This window comes from Stegodyphus dumicola, chromosome 7, assembly GCF_044657685.1.
Source record: "Stegodyphus dumicola isolate Sdum_Otavi_A_Nest chromosome 7, ASM4465768v1".
NCBI classification, from domain to species: domain Eukaryota; kingdom Metazoa; phylum Arthropoda; class Arachnida; order Araneae; family Eresidae; genus Stegodyphus; species Stegodyphus dumicola.
This window is the reverse complement of record NC_140774.1, coordinates 140,475,502-140,491,874: the sequence shown is the minus strand read 5'-3', so window position 1 is coordinate 140,491,874 and position 16,373 is coordinate 140,475,502. Positions and strand designations below refer to the sequence as shown.

At 31.6% G+C, this 16,373-nt stretch overlaps 1 protein-coding gene across 3 annotated transcripts in view; it reads right to left on the bottom strand.

The window, feature by feature from the left end:
• Nucleotides 1–3,683: 3,683 nt before the first annotated feature.
• The window catches only part of LOC118186868 (transmembrane protein 120A-like), an 86,239-nt gene continuing 73,549 nt past the window's right edge, over nucleotides 3,684–16,373 (bottom strand). For all 3 annotated transcript variants that reach the window (XM_035357039.2, XM_035357042.2, XM_035357040.2), the window contains 5 exons: nucleotides 6,719–11,816; nucleotides 6,152–6,211; nucleotides 5,453–6,039; nucleotides 4,948–5,358; nucleotides 3,684–4,845 (listed from right to left, as the gene is read on the bottom strand). The gene's annotated coding sequence lies outside the window, so the exon portion shown is untranslated. The remainder of the gene's footprint in view (nucleotides 4,846–4,947; nucleotides 5,359–5,452; nucleotides 6,040–6,151; nucleotides 6,212–6,718; nucleotides 11,817–16,373) is intronic.

Sequence of the window (16,373 nt, the reverse complement as noted above, 5' to 3'; positions counted from 1 at the left end):
AGTCAGCATTTGTGTTTAAACATTATCACCTGAATTTCATTGGAGTGTACGTTCACGAACAGCCTGTGCATTACAATCCACTGAAACCAAATTTTGATAGCAACAATTATATTCGAGCTTATCATAGCCTGTATATAAATCCCAGCAGGATAAAGGCACTTTTATATCGAGAGAAGAATATTTACAAGGTAATGTGTAATTTGGTTTCAAATTATCGCCAGATCTTTGTGACGGCGAGCACAGGAATCTCATTAAGCATTCTAATCTACGAATTGAGTTAAAGTTCAGCCAACTTCTCGAGCAAACCGTGTATGTGATTATTTTTGCGGAATTTGAAAACATAGTTGAAATTAATAAATCGAGGAACATCATTTTTGACTTTAACTGATGGATGATCGTATTATATAAGACATTTTATCTCGTGAAGCAGCGGCTGTCTTTCGAGGAGTTTATCCAGCAGAATTAGAAGATCCGCCGTCGTTGTGAATACAGACAAGTCCACAGAATCCAAAGCGTACTGGGTAGCCTTTTTTCAAGGTGAAGAATTAGAATGTTTTGATTCTTATGGACTATCTGCAGATGTTTATGGATTTCACTATTCAAATGCAAGATGGAATAATATTCCATTACAGAATGTAATTTCTAATGTCTGTGGAGCATGCTGTATTTATTATGTACTAAAACGAAGCCAAGGCCAATCTATGTAAGCCATTATTGAAAATTTATGTAAAATGAGTGATTTTATCCTGTACCAATTTGTGGAAAAAACTTATGGTGTAAGAATGATTTTTAAGCAATAAAATGTTTGAAATGTATTTTTTCATTGGTGGTTTATTTTTCTGAATTAATTAAGCTTTTCAACTTATAAAATCATATTGAGTTTTAAATATAATCACAATGAAACTTCTTCATATGAAGAAAAAAGCAGATAACACTTTTCGACCTAAAAAAATCTAAATGAATATTTTTCGACATTATAAAATCAAAGTGTAAATTTTTGCCTTTATACTTTAAAATTAACATACGTTTTCCATACGTAAAATAGAAGTGGAGATTTTTCTCCCTAAAAAAATTAAAGTGAAATTTTTCCATTTTATAAAATCAAAGTGTAACTTTTCCCCGTTACATTTCGAAATTAACGTGGGTTTTCCTATAGACAAAATAAAAGTGAAGATTTTTCTCCCTAAAAGAATTAAAGTGAAATTTTTTCGACCTAAAAAAATCTAAATGAGCATTTTTCGACTTAACAAAAACTGAAATTTTTCATCTTAGAAAAAATGTAAATAAAACTTTTCAGTCTTAGAAAAAAATCTTTTTAGACGTAATTATTTTTAATTTAAGGAAAGTATCTTATTCCTAAGAACACAACAAAATACATATATCAAATTAACATTGTTTTATTTAATATCTAATGTACACATTTCTCCGAGCATACATGACATTTAATTTTTTTATAAACATCATACATAGTAGGTAAACCTAATACTTTTAACACAGCATACAATTCTTTTTGGTCCACCAACTGATTTTTTTTTTTTTTTTTTTAATTTCTTAAAAAATGATTGATGAGTGTCACAACATGAGTCCCTGGAACGACTTGATCCCGATAAATGAGTTTTCCTCTAGCTGAAATATGCATGTTCATATGATGATATATGTCTTTTGATTGAGACTTGTGTTTTAAAGAAGCCACATTCACAACTTTTTTTCAAATGAATCTTCCGTAATAATTTCTTCTTTCTACACCAAAGTGTCTTCTTTCTTTTCCATAGGTTTCTCTGATTTTTCAACGGGTGGTGGTAATTGATACGTAATATATTTCTGGAGCACTTGTAGAAATAAGGCTGCTTTTTCACTTTCATGAAGGTCTTTCTTTAAAATTTGATCCATTTTCTAAATCCAGCTCGGTAAGATGTTCCACCGTTTGTCTTCTTTCTTCTGGTACGATGAGTTTTTTTTACTAAACTCCATGAATAAAAAAACAAATGAGAGAAATAGCCGCAGGTGAGAGAACATTTAGAAAAACCTTCCCCTCTTTGTACAACTAGTCTTCTTTTCTTATAGAGAGGTATACTTTTTTATTGGCAAGTTTTTGTAAGCTTCGTTTGTAAGGTGCTCATTGAGCCTTTCGTTTGGGGAAAATGGAAAGATGACCTTGAAGCAAGTTTAAGGCACACTCACACACAGTTTTTATGACACTATTGAGGCACTTGCGCAGCAAAAAACTTGAAAATTTACTTTTCGAGATGAGTTTTAGTTGTTCTAATTGTGCAGTTCGACATTTTGTGCACAAATGACAGGAAAGAAAAACGTGTTTGGCTTTTATAGTCTCTCTAAAAAGTGTGCATTAGCGGCGACTTTTTGCCCAGCACAATGTGAAAAGTTCTTCACATGCAAATAAGAGCAGACTATTTCTCATGGTGGTAAGTCGTGAAAAAGGACACAGTTTATATCATTCAAATTAATCACTTCTTTTTTTGATATGATTTTGAAAAAAAAAAATTTAAGATCTTTTACATATATATTTTTAAATGGACGAAACAACATGTGGAGGAGTAAATTCATGGCTGTATATGACATTTCTCCATACGTCCAGTCCATATGACGTATATTCCGAGATACCCACAAAAACATGAGTTGTGTTTTCTTGTCAAAATCTTCACAGGAACATGGGGGTTGAAAAGTTTATCTGCCATGATACGTTGGGTCCCCTACTGCAAAAGCTGCAAGTTCTTTAATAACATACTGGCCCGAAGAATGCTGGAAACCTTCAAAGTCTATCACCGCAGACATGTTCACTCGTTGACGGCATCACCACCAAATGACTAGCGAGGTTGATAGACGTAGTATTTATTGTTTGGGAAAAGCGTTCTCAGACACATGGAGTCAGATGTTTTAGATTTGAGGTCAACCAGTAAATAACTGTAAGGTTTAGAAGTAGCATTCTGATACACCTCTTGAAAAAAACTTGTTCTTTCCTGGATATAACTGCCTTCCAAGATGCATAATTTGAAACTTGTCTCTTGTATTTTTAAAGAGCACTAAATAATTAGCGTTCAAAGACATTTCCCGAATACCTTTACGAAATAAATTTTGCACAATGAAAATAACACTAAGATTTCGATGATGAAATCTTTTGGTACATAACTTGGTCAATCTTTCATCATTTCTGTGTTCCAGCATAAGATCATCAATAATAATCAGAGAATTTGATAAAGTGTGGATGTTTTCAGACAAACCATCACAAAATTCGATATGATTCATCTCAACGTAAAGACTTAGCACCATAGCACATTCCTCCTAAAATTATCTCCTAAATTCTCAGATAATTTTAGGAGGGAAAGGTGTGAGCATTTGATGGCCCATTAATTTTTTTAATAAACATGATTTCTCCACTACCACTAGGACCAGCAGCTAACATCGTGAAAGGATGCTTTAATTTTAAGAGTTTCATCTTAACTAAATTCTTATTTGAAAAACAATTCTATTCATAGCTGCTCTACCAAATTTTTAATTTTTCTAATTTCTCATTTTTTGATAAAACTAAAATTAACTATTCCAACTTATTAGATTAATTATTCCAACTTAATTAAAATATTCTAACTTGTTAAAATTTTCTTGAAAATATTCAGAGAACTTTCATTTTACTGAAGAACTAGTTTTTTAAAGTATAAAACAAGAAATGATATATTTAAATAAACATTTATTAAAGTGTGAAGACATTTTATTACACTACTATTTACATCATAAATTTACACTATAAAATATTTTAGAATTTTGAATGTATATAAAGAGATAAAATTATTCAAACTAAAAATTAAAATGTCCATATGCATAAGATGATATCCCATCTTCTAAAAAATACCGTTTCGCATTGAAAGGGCACAAAGTAGCTTTCGTATAGGCCGCAGTTTTTATCTGATGACCGTAGCTGGCAATACGTTGTGCATGGGCAAGCCCGCATTGTTGTAAAGGGCAGTTAACGTTGTCCACATGGGCAAGCCCGCATTGTTTTAAAGGGCAGTTAACGTTGTCCAAATGACGAATTTATCTTCTGATGATTGTTTCAGATACACCCTTACCAGTTTTCTTCTCAGTAAAGTTACTCAGAAGGCTGTGCATTTTTGGATTGAGCCCAACAAATTCTTGGGCAATTTGTCCAGACAGTTCGTCTTTCATTTTACCAATTGCCTTTTTATTTGTAACGCTGTAGAGAGGATGATTTTCTGGGTAATCTGAGGTATGGAATAAGCTCAGATTGTTTCCCATGTCTTGGTAGCTATCAGCAGTTTCTATTTTGTAGCAAAGATTGTCCGTGTCGGTAAATAATAATCGGGCCTTTGATCCGTAAGTTTTCTTGATATATCCGTATTGATTCTCTTGAGTCAAAATCATGGGTTCTACACTTCTTAAAATGTCTGAGATGCCCCTTTCTTCTTCGAGTAAAACTTCTAGAAAATGGTTGATCCGCAAGGAAGATGGTCGGCTACAGGGGTGGTGGATGACTTCGATGGATCCGGTAGGCAGGTAGCTTGCTTCACAAAAATGGATTCAAAATCTGCATAAATTATATATATATGGAATGAGTAGTTGAAATTGGAATTTTTCAAACTGAAGACATTTGTTTTCCGGTATTTTAATTGTTTGAGGTCCACGGGCTCGACAGTCTTCCACATGCGCGTCGAGAGTCTCTTTCTTCGTGAATTGGTGAAGGCAATGGTCGCAATAAAATGTTGCATACTTATGTTTGGTTAAGCACAGCAAGAAGTCTTGACATATTCTTAATGAGACAATAATGTCTCTTCTCGTCATCGGAAATGAGCAAGAGATTGATATGGTGATCACCTAAAAAAGAAACATATTATTCAACAAAACAAATCAACAACTTGAGCAAAAACATGCATGCTACCAAAAAGGTACAAGGTTACAAAAATGAGGATAAATTACCGTTTTGACTCCTGGTGATTCGAAGAGGCAAAACCTCATTGCTCCCAAACAAATTGATTGATAGATTGTTCATCTTTTCGAATTTGTCCAGCTGGTGAATGGAGGTAGGAAAAGACAAGCCGTATACGTGGAGTTCTTTTTCGTAAGGCTTGTAATGGCATACTCTGTACGCATGTTCTCTATGATCTTCAACTGGATGAAAGGCCGCCAAGACACTCCAGACGAGACATTTATGATCTTCATTTTGTATAATGAGAACAGAAATTTTACTGGCTAAGGCTTTCGGTAGTGGTATGTAGAAGGAAGCAGCTAAAGGTCTGTAGACAGCAATCTTGAGATCGAGGTATTGGACGGAGTCTAAAACCCATCCTGAACCTTTTTTTTCAGAAATTTGTCCAAGGAATCCATTATCTGCAAAATAAAACATTTCATGAGTGATACTAATTTTTATCTTGTACACTTTATATAAAATAAATTAAAATTCATATAAAATAAATTTCCTTACCTTCTCAATAGCTGTCAGCATATCAGGCAGTAAGTAAGTAATGCATGTTTCTTCTTCAGTCTCCGACACTTTTCTGATCATCTTTACACAAGCATTTGAAGTACCATTTAATCCCCTGTTGCTGTGTGGCAGCTTCTTGAAGCTTGTCTGCAACATCACTTTTTGTTGACTCCAGAAATATTTGCAAGTCTTTACTGGTGTTTTCATTGGGATAAATGATTTCCACAGAAAACGTACCAAGGCATGGTGGACGCTCTGATCCTGGTTTTTTGGGGACAGGCATTACAACGGGTGGAGCTGCTTGTATCACTGAGCGAGATGGTCCGTATTTCGGTCGTTTGGCATGAACCTTCATATGATTATTCAGTTCATTGGAGCATTCGAAGATCTTTTGGCATACGGAGCAAATGTATTTACCTGACGAATATTGCACCTTAATTTGTCTTGTCAAGCTTCTCTGGTGTGCAAAGATTTTATTACACTCCAAGCAAGTCAAATTTGAGGTATCAACAAAAGGCGAATCCAGCTGTGATGATGTAAGATCACCAAAATCCATAATAGAATTGTTTGATCATCCAAAGGCATGTCTTCATGTTCGAAAATATATTCAGCATCCATCCAAAAATATAAGAGCACAAAAATAAGTATTATAACTCAAAAATTCTCAAACATACGATTTAAAAAAAGAGAGATACTTACACTGCCTTGTGGTTGAGCAGCCTCATTATTTAAAAACATAGCCTCGGATGTATGTTTCATCTGAAAAAATAAAGAAAAAATTCGAATGTTCATGGGAAAAAAAAAAAAAAAAAAAAAAAAATAGTAAACAAATAAATATGACTACGAAAGTTAAAATAATAATAACTTAAAATAAATCTACTTATAATAGTAAAAACAAACTAATTAAAAATATATTTCAGCGTTAAATGTAAAGGGCAGTTAAATGTAAAGAAAGAATGTAAAGGGCAAATCATCATTTTAAAAAATGCGATGATATTTACATGAAAACATGAAGTATTGTTGATTTAACTAAAAAGATTTGCATCAGGAAAAAGAAAGTATGCTGTACATAATTTAAGAAATGCACGATCGGGTAATATTCACATTAAAACATTAGAGTATCATTAAGTTAAAAAATATTTAAGGAAGAATTTTACATTAGAAATGATATTTTGCTACAATCTCGATAAATGTAATCTATAAATAATAGCGAAAAATACAGAATAAAATCTAATATAAAAGAAGTATAGACAATTAGTTACTTACATCAAAATGAAATAGGTTCATCTAAAATTGTCACTATGAAAAATTTGAAGCAAAAATAAAGAAGAAATTATAAAAGTAAATACGAACATCTCATATGAACAAATAAACTAAATATTATCATCTAATAAAAATAAATATTAATATGTATTAAAAATAAACTAAATATTACTATCCAATAAAAATGAAAAATAAATAAATATTAACATGTAATAAAAATAAAATAAATATTAATATTGAATACGATATACGAAAAGATATATGATAAAATACTTATTTCGAATAACGCGTCTTGCAGACAGGAAGTGCAAAAGCAGGAGTGAAGCATATAACACAGGCAGAAATGGTGGAAAGTGGTCCAGCGTCTGACTATATAGGCCTTGGTTGGGATCCAGGAGAACCAATCAAACTACTGCCATCTAGCGCCCATTGCTGAACTAAATAGAAACTTCTAGCATGTATCTGCATGTTACAATCAGGTTGCAGAATTAGTATGACATCAGAACAGTGGGGTGTTCTGTGTCAATAGATAAACGTGTACATGAAACCGAATTACAACAGAAATAGGATAAAACAGGTGGTTGACGAAGCAATGGCAAGATAATTCGAGGTGACAAAATGCGATGACATCATGAACAGGATGCAATGCATCTGGGGTTAAGCCACGTGGTTGATAATGTAGCAAACCCCGCGTGCTTCTTGGCAGATCCCTCCTCTCCCAGCATCCTGTGGCTTCAAACCCCCAAATCCTACCTACTTATAAATGCTGCAGAAATTTAATCACAAATATTACTTTTAAAAACATGTTATTTTCAGTAATTTCGGATACTAAAGCACCTGCAAGCTTAGACCCTTTAAAAATATTTCACAAATGCAATTTAATTTAATCCGAATTTTGAAGTAACGTTAAAAATACTTTTAACTTTGCCAGTTACTGTTACTAGTGGCTCACCAACGGCCGAGCGGTTAAGTTGTTAAACACTTGTAATTCGGTCCGAGGTTCGAATTCCGAGAATGGACTGGCTGCATGAGCACTTTTGTAGTTTTCCCCATATGTAACGTGTATATGAGCCAGTTTCCCTTAGAAAGTCCTCCACAAAATACAAGCCAGTTTCCTAGATGAAGTCCTCCGTGAAGGCATTTCTTGACCGACACAGATAATTCGAGTGTTTTGCCATACTTCAAATAACTCACTAACACAATAAGATGATAATCAGTGTTGGAATGTTAAAAATTATAAACCAAATATTCTAATTATTCATTTTAAAAAATATCTTACAGTGTATGGCAAGCAAATATCATTTTTGTAATTATTGTAATAAAAATACTTACAGGAAAATCAACAATTATTACAACAATACACTGTTATTCTTAGAATGCTATCTGTTGATGGTAACTGAATAAACATTGAAATTGTTAGATATTTTATACCCTTCTGATGTATTCATGTTAGTAATTAAAAATAATCTCATGCATTTATAATTATATGAAATAGTGATAAAAACAAATTAGTGATTACAAACTTTTTAAGCATTATTTAAACGGTTCTAATAACTAATCTCATAAAATATGCACAGGTTTCTGAAACTGTTATATGCTTTGAAGATAGATGAAATTGCTTAGGTCAAAAACATAATGCTACTTTCACTGCAAATATTGTTATATTATTTTATTCTGTCACTTTTTTTAAAATTTTAGACTGATAGGCTGTAACTTGCATTTTATATACCTCAGAACACAACAACAACAAGAAATTTTACATACATTAAATTTAGACTAAAGAAAAGTTGATAGACACGATTTTGTATAATTCTTATAAAGATACAAACTTGTAATATTTGTACAATTAACTGAATATTCAAGTGTTTTTTAAACAGTGGTTAAGTATCAGATATTTAAAGTACACATTTATTGTCTCTACTGCCTTTAGGAACAAAGCTTCGATGAATACTCTCCTGAACAAGCCATTCAAGACAGTTTATACAGTGTGGCCAAAATACAACTGGGTTGGAAAAATGTTTTCAGAATTTCGTGAGAATGTACTCTAAACAGCAAAGAGATCATCAGAAATTGGGACAGACATAAAAGAAGCAGGCACAGAACAGCAACCAGTTGTTTAAATGATAGATGCAGATGTGTTTAGGGATCAGTTTAATGAAACACAAAATGTTGCAAATGATAAAACAACATGTGTTTGTTGTTGAGTGCCATGCAAAGCACAAATCATGGAAAATGTGTACTGAACTATTTGAGCAAGAATGGAAAAAAGTTGGCAAAACCTCCAGCAATATATGCAATGGAAAATGTAATATCGAAATGGCACAAAACAGGTTATGTAGCGAAGGGCAATTCTTCTCCTGTTCATCAACAAAGGTAAATTTAGTGGCAGTATTTCATACATTTTTTAGGCCAGTTTTATTTTAGCCACCCTGTACAAGATCTAGAATATGTGAAAGCCAGTGAATATCTAAACTGCAAATAGTGATACTAAAACTTGCCAACATTAGTATGATTTCTGCTGCACTCATATGGACTGCTATATAAATAATGATTCTAGTCAATATGAAAGTAATTAATTACTCGCAAGCAACCGATCACTCACAACATATAGATGGCATGAGAGACTAGATGTAAGATGTGTTTAAGAACAGTAATATTTCCCATCTTCTCAGCGTGCATATTGGGAAACTAGGATCAACTGACAATTTATACCTACGGACTTTATACAGATCATGTGATCTAGTCCCCTCCAGTAGAACTTGGAGAAAATACAGCAATCTAAAAACTAAAATTAGGCAAAAAAAGCAAACTAAGGTTGACATATATTTTAAATAAAAATTATTTTATTTAAAATTTATGCCAACCTAGAGTTGCTTTTTTGCCTAACTTTTCTTCCCATCTAGTATGTTTCAGATATTCTAGAAAATTCTTAGCTAGTTTTATGATACCACCTCTTAAATGCAAAATTCTCTTCTGTATCATACAGAAGTATTAATTAATCTTTTTAGTGACTCATAATTTTATCTGCAGCACAGTTGTCACTGCAACTTTGAATGAATCACCTAGTGCTTTACAAAACATACTTCACATGTGTAAACCACTGCCTTCTTGAAATCTTGCTTATAATATATCGAATATAAGATATTTGTCTTCTCCTCTCATTCTTTCTAAAGTATTCAACATTAAACTTTCTAAAATTAAAATATAAAAATTACACAGATTTGTTTAAATTCTTTTATTTATAGAATAAATATAGAGTATTAGATTTGGCACTTTGAAAAATAATACTGTAAAGATAAATAAGAAACAAAGGCAATTACAAAACATAGACTTAATTTTGTTAGAATACACCAAGTTCATATATATTACATATAAAGTTAAATATCCTACTGACTTCTGAAAATTTGTTTTAATAAACATTTTAGTATCAGTACTAAGTGTTAAAACATTTTAATGCTTAAATCTCTCAGAATGACAACATAAAATTTACATAAGAAAATAAGCTGATTAATAAATAAATTATTACAATGCTAGTAAGTTGTTACTGATAATAATAATTTTAACAAATTTTATGATTTCAATAAATGTGACTAAACAGTTTCCTAAATGTTAACACTCTTTCTGATGATTTAGCATACAAAAATTAAAACATTCTGCTTTCAAAAATTTCCTAGTAATATTTCTACCAGTCACGAATGAAATACAGACAAATGTTGAGAAAAAAAAAAGACTTTGCTAAAATTTAATTATGTAATCTCTAGCCTTACACACAATTGCCTTCATTTATAATTTATCTTTTGAATAAAAACTAACAATTTTAATTAAGTAGAACCTTTATGATATAAAACACAATCATTTAGAAAAATAATTTACAACAATAATCCCTGCAGTAATACATAGAAATTAAAAAAATAAATTGTAATTTAAAGATTGCACTCAAAACCCATTTAACAAAACTTCAGTATACAAAAATAACTGCTAACAAATATACACTACATAACATGTAAAATGCAGCAGCTAAGCAAAATAAAAATGATAAAATAATTAAACAAATAATTATCAAATTACAAATGATACTATGATTACATTCAATATAATAAGATATTAAGCATAAGAATGTATGTAATTGATCATGACTTAATAATTAGTAAAGTAATTTTAAGCCTCTGCACACTCTACACATGAAAGATAAGATTTCTTTAGGCTGAAAGGTATATTATGTTTTTAATAAGAATCGTAGTTTCTGTACGCATAAAGTATTAAGAATATGCGAATCTTATTGATTTGCAATTCAGCTGAAACTGCAGAAAATGATGAAACAATTACCTAATGCCAAAATATAGTGTAGGCTATAATAAAAATAAGAATTGCTGATGCAAGCACAGTTATTGAAAGTTTACAATTGTTTTAAGATAAATTACAAAATGCTATTGAAAGAACTGCTCTATATATTAATTTAGTAATTAAAATATATATAAAATTTTCCTACAAGAGATCAGCAAGTTTCACACCTAAGAAGTATTCAGAGTATTTGTAGTAAGCATTTATGAAAAAATAAGCTCACTTGTTTTAAATAAAAATACAAAAATTTCACAACTATATGTAGAAAAATTTGTTTTAAAATTTAAATATTTTTCATGCCAATCAACTAAAAAAACAAATTATCAAAAATATGTTTTCATAACAGTATAAAAATGTACAACTACTGCAAATTACTATTAAGGGGGAGCGTGAAATACTAAAATCCCACATAGGAAGTAAATCACATAGTCATTAAATCTAGTAACATTATAACTGATTAAATCATAAAAATTGTTTAATTGCTAGTATGATATGCTTTTTTAAGGAAAACTTAATTGGTATATTTGTATTCAATGTATAAAGTGAAATACATTTGCACCATTCCACTAGGATTTCAATATAGATTATAGAATACGATATCACAGTTTAGAAACAAGGACTGACCATCTGGAATCTTTTGAATTGTAGAATTAATCCATTCGTAACTTCAGAAAAATGGTAAAAGTAACAGAAGGCTGATATATTATGAAACTTGTGAAGTTCTTTCCAAAATGCTTCACGGTATCGAACACATCAGATGCTGCAATAAAGATTAAATTAGAGCTCTGTCATGTGAAATCCTTTATATAAATACTAATGGACAAAATAAACATTTGTAAAATTTCCATTCATCTCCATAAGGAGTTACTAAACACTTTTAAATATTTCATTTTGGTAATAGTTTTTACATGTTAAGAATAGTAAAAATTAAGTTTAACATATAGAACTACAAAGGGTAGTTACACATTTTTTGAAAAATTTCAACAAAGAATTTAAAAAAAGCAAATGCTTTGGAATAACAATTTCTAGCCACAGCTTACTATTTGAAATGAAGAATATCGTCTGCTACTTATACTACAGCTTTTACCGAGGCATGTGGCTCAATGAAGGACAATATGTAGAACCTTATTTGAAAACTATTTAGCCAGAAATAAATGAAAATACATAGTAATCCTTGATGAAGCATGGCTTTACCTAAATGACTGCAACAAAAAAAGTCTATCATTGAAAATAAAGGGAAAAATGTAACAAACCTGGTTCTGTCAATGCAAAGAAAGTTTCAGTAAGGGATTTATGATAGTCACAGAATTCTCTTAGAATGGGAAATTAAAAATAAGAAGATTAAGAAAAAAATGTTAAAAATCAACATACTATCAAGGGAAAGTTTTATGTCCAATATTCACAGCAGAAATTCCCTTTTTTTATACGAATGACTTTCGAAGAGAGAACCGAAAAATTCCACTGCATTCCTTGACAAAATAAAGACTCGTACTGATATTGCATATGAATCTTTTCAATGTAATCCCGCTAAGTCCCTTGACATTTCAACTATGGATTGCTGTGTCTTTGGTACATTGAAAAAAGCTTTTATTAAACGCAGACTGAGAGGGATTGATGAACTCTGGAAAGTAATAGTGAGGAGTGCAAATTAATACCCCCTGGAAATTTTACAAAAAGCCCTTCTATCATGGAAATCAGGATGCAGAATTATAATCCCAGAAAAAAGGCTATCAGATCAAACATTAAAAAAATACTCTTTACATTTTAAAAATTAATTAAATGGCCCCCAAATCATTCTAAAAATGTGCAACCCTCAGCATATTACCAATAATTTCAAGCATTAAAGGTTATATGCACAACATACTAGAGCTGGTTTATCCAACTCTGCAACTGATTCATTTTACTGAGCGAATTTACTCCGATTTCAGAAAACAAAGTTGTAGCTTTTTTACACTGTTCACAGAAAACTCTTGTTGGTAGCGTGACAGGAATAGAGATCTGCAGTCTGATTTGCGAAAAAAAGAGCACAGCATTTGTCGGAGGAATGCAAAGAAAAGTTTGATTCCCACTTTAGGGGAGAAAAGAATGTCTATCCTCCAGTGTTAAAAGTGAGTTCAATTTTTATCCTTTACCAACTTTTAGAAAAAATTCTGCTCCAGAATTTTATTGTTAGTTCTGTGCAGAAAGGAGGTTTTAGGGGATTTCAAAATTACAGTTCAAAGAAATCAATTCAGAGAGTTAGCTTTTGACTGAATTGATTTTTCGGATCCCATGGCTCATTTGGTTCTTTTTGCTCTTCACATATCTGAATAATTAAATTCGTCACAAATTCAGTGTATTGCATTGTGTCTGATGCAATGGTCTACACCAAGGATGTCAAACTCGCGGCCCACAACAAATATTTTTGCGGCCCGGCCAATATATTGGCAAATATTAATATATAATAATAAAATAACATATCAACAAAGAAAAAAATGAAATGTTTACTACTAAGTAATTAACGATAATTTATTCAGTGTTGTTAGATTACTCACAGTGAGCTGACACACACACTACTTAAATTACAAATGCGTGTGAGTAGCTTGCGTTCAGCTACCTTCGGCTTTTGGGGGACACGTGCACTCAGAACTTGTACGCATCCCCCGATAGCCGAATGTGGCCGAACTCATGGTCTCAGTTTTCCAATCATAGTTTTGTACGATATATTGGTGCATGCATGTGCATGCACTTTGCTTTATTATTAATTATTACTTAATTCATATTGTTATGGATTTCATAGTTATTTATTTATTTAGTTTTTTTTTTTTTTTTTTTAATTTAGAATTGTAATTAGATTTGCTTCATGTTGCCTTAGCAACGCAGATGATTTTTGAAAAGACAGCTGTGTTGGAAGGTTAAAAATAGAACAGCGCGTGCATTTAATACCTAATAAATAAATATCTCGTAATTGCTGTTGCCATCCACAAAAATCCAGATATTTATAGATGTTTCCAGTATATTCGAGAAATTAATTATAAAGCTTATAAAAACCGAGAACAAACAACTCATCTCAGTAGTAGCTGTAGTTCTAGCGAACTGTTTGTTTACTTAATGCTGTGATTGATTTGTAGCGATTTCGCTCTGAGATAGAATTAGTTTCTCTGTTTGAATTGATTTTTGCTAAACGTTTGACATTTTGTGATATTGTTAGAATATTTTTGAAGAAATATTTCAGCATTTTGATTTATCTCTTATGGAAAGAATAAATTTTTGTTAACTTTTTAATGTTAACCGTGTTTATTCCAGCCCTTTGTATTCAGTATGTCTATATCAAAACCAAGTGGTAGTAAAATTAAACGAAAAATCGCTGACGAACATAGAATATTCCAAGTAAAATGGGAATTAGAATATTTTTGTTGTGAAATAAAAGATAAAATAATCTGCTTGATATGTAATAATACTATTAATGTACCAAAGCTATATAATATTAAACGTCATTACGAACAACACAAATCGAAATATAACAATTACGAAGGATTAATGAGAGAAGAAAAGTTGAAAGAGCTCAAGTTAGGAGTGAAAAAGCAACAATCCATGTTTAGTAAAGTATTGCAAGAAAGTGAAGCGGCGGTACATGCAAGCTACGTCTTGTCCGAGTTGATAGCTAAACATTCGAAGCCTTTTACTGACGGTGATTTCATCAAGGAATGCCTAATGAAAGCTGGAGAAATTGTTTGTCCTGGAAATGTGAAGGCTTTTCAATCAATTTCATTGTCTCGAAATACAGTTGCGGAAAGAGTTACTGATTTAGCTGCGAATTTAAGTGATCAGATCAAAACAAAATCATCTAGTTTTGAAAGTTTCTCCATTGCCTGTGACGAGAGCATGGACATTAGTGGCAAAGCTCAATTAGCAGTGTTTCTTCGTTCTTGTGACAAGAATTTTAACATTTTTGAGGAATTACTGGAACTAATACCGATGCCTGGTAATACCACAGGAGAAGATATATTTACTTGTGTTTTTGGACTTCTGCAGAAATACAATCTACCTTTGGCAAAATTAAATTCTGTAGCTACAGATGGCGCTCCATCAATGACCAGGAAAAACAAGGGCTTCGTAGCATTACTAAGGAAAAAACTTAGTGAAATTCACGGTTCAAACATTCATCATATGCATTGTATTATACATCAAGAAGTTCTATGCACGAAAGTAATAAATATGGAGAATGTTTTGTCATATATAAAAAAAGTTATAAATTTTATAAGATCTCGAGGTTTAAATCAGCGTCAATTCACTGCTTTCTTAAGTGAGTTAGATAGTGAATATTCAGGTTTGTCCTACTATACCGAGGTACGTTGGTTATCTTGCTCCAAGATTCTCAAACAATTCTGGGATTTGAAAGAAGAAATATGTCAGTTTTTAAAAACGAAAAATCAAGACATAAGTTTGTTTTACGATCCAATATGGATACAAGATTTATCTTTCTTGGTTGATATAACCAAACACTTAACCGATTTAAATTTATTGTTACAAGGAAAAGATCATATCATTATGAACATGTTTGACATAATTAAAGCATTCAAATGTCAACTAGTTCTTTGGGAAAAACAACTTAAAAATGAAGATATGACGCACTTCCCGATGTGCAGCATGAACAAATCAAGTTTAGATGATACTTGTTCGTATCAAAAATACGCAGAAAAAATTGCAAATTTAACAACTGAATTTGAAACGAGGTTTAATGATTTTAGTTCCCTCGAAGACAAATGTTTTTTGTTTTCTTAGATTTTCTCAATAAGTATTGACTCAGTACCCAGCCATATGCAAATGGAGGTGATCGAGATTCAATGCAACTCAAATTTGAAAGCAAAATTCATTGAAGTGGGCGTGCCTGAATTTTACAAATATTTACCAGCCAGGTTTGAAAATACTCGAAAATTCGCATATGAAATTATTTCCATGTTTGGTAGCACTTATCGGTGTGAGCAGTTATTTTCAGTCATGAAAGGTAATAAGTCTCCTATTAGAAACCGTATTAATGATGCTCACCTTGCGTCAGCGATGAAAGTTATCACTGCAAAGAAAATTTCTCCCGAAATAGGAAAGATAATAGCAGAGAAGAGATGTCAAGTATCAGGACGTAAACATTAAATTTTTCTTGTTCTTTTCTATATAAATATATATATATGTTTATTATTGTATTATTCGAAATAAATCTACGTTTCTATGAATATTGATTTTTTTTGCGGCCCGCCTAAAGTCAAAGCTTGTTTGTTTGGCCAAGTGTACCTATGAGTTTGACATCCATGGTCTACACAGTCTGCAGTACCCGATCATA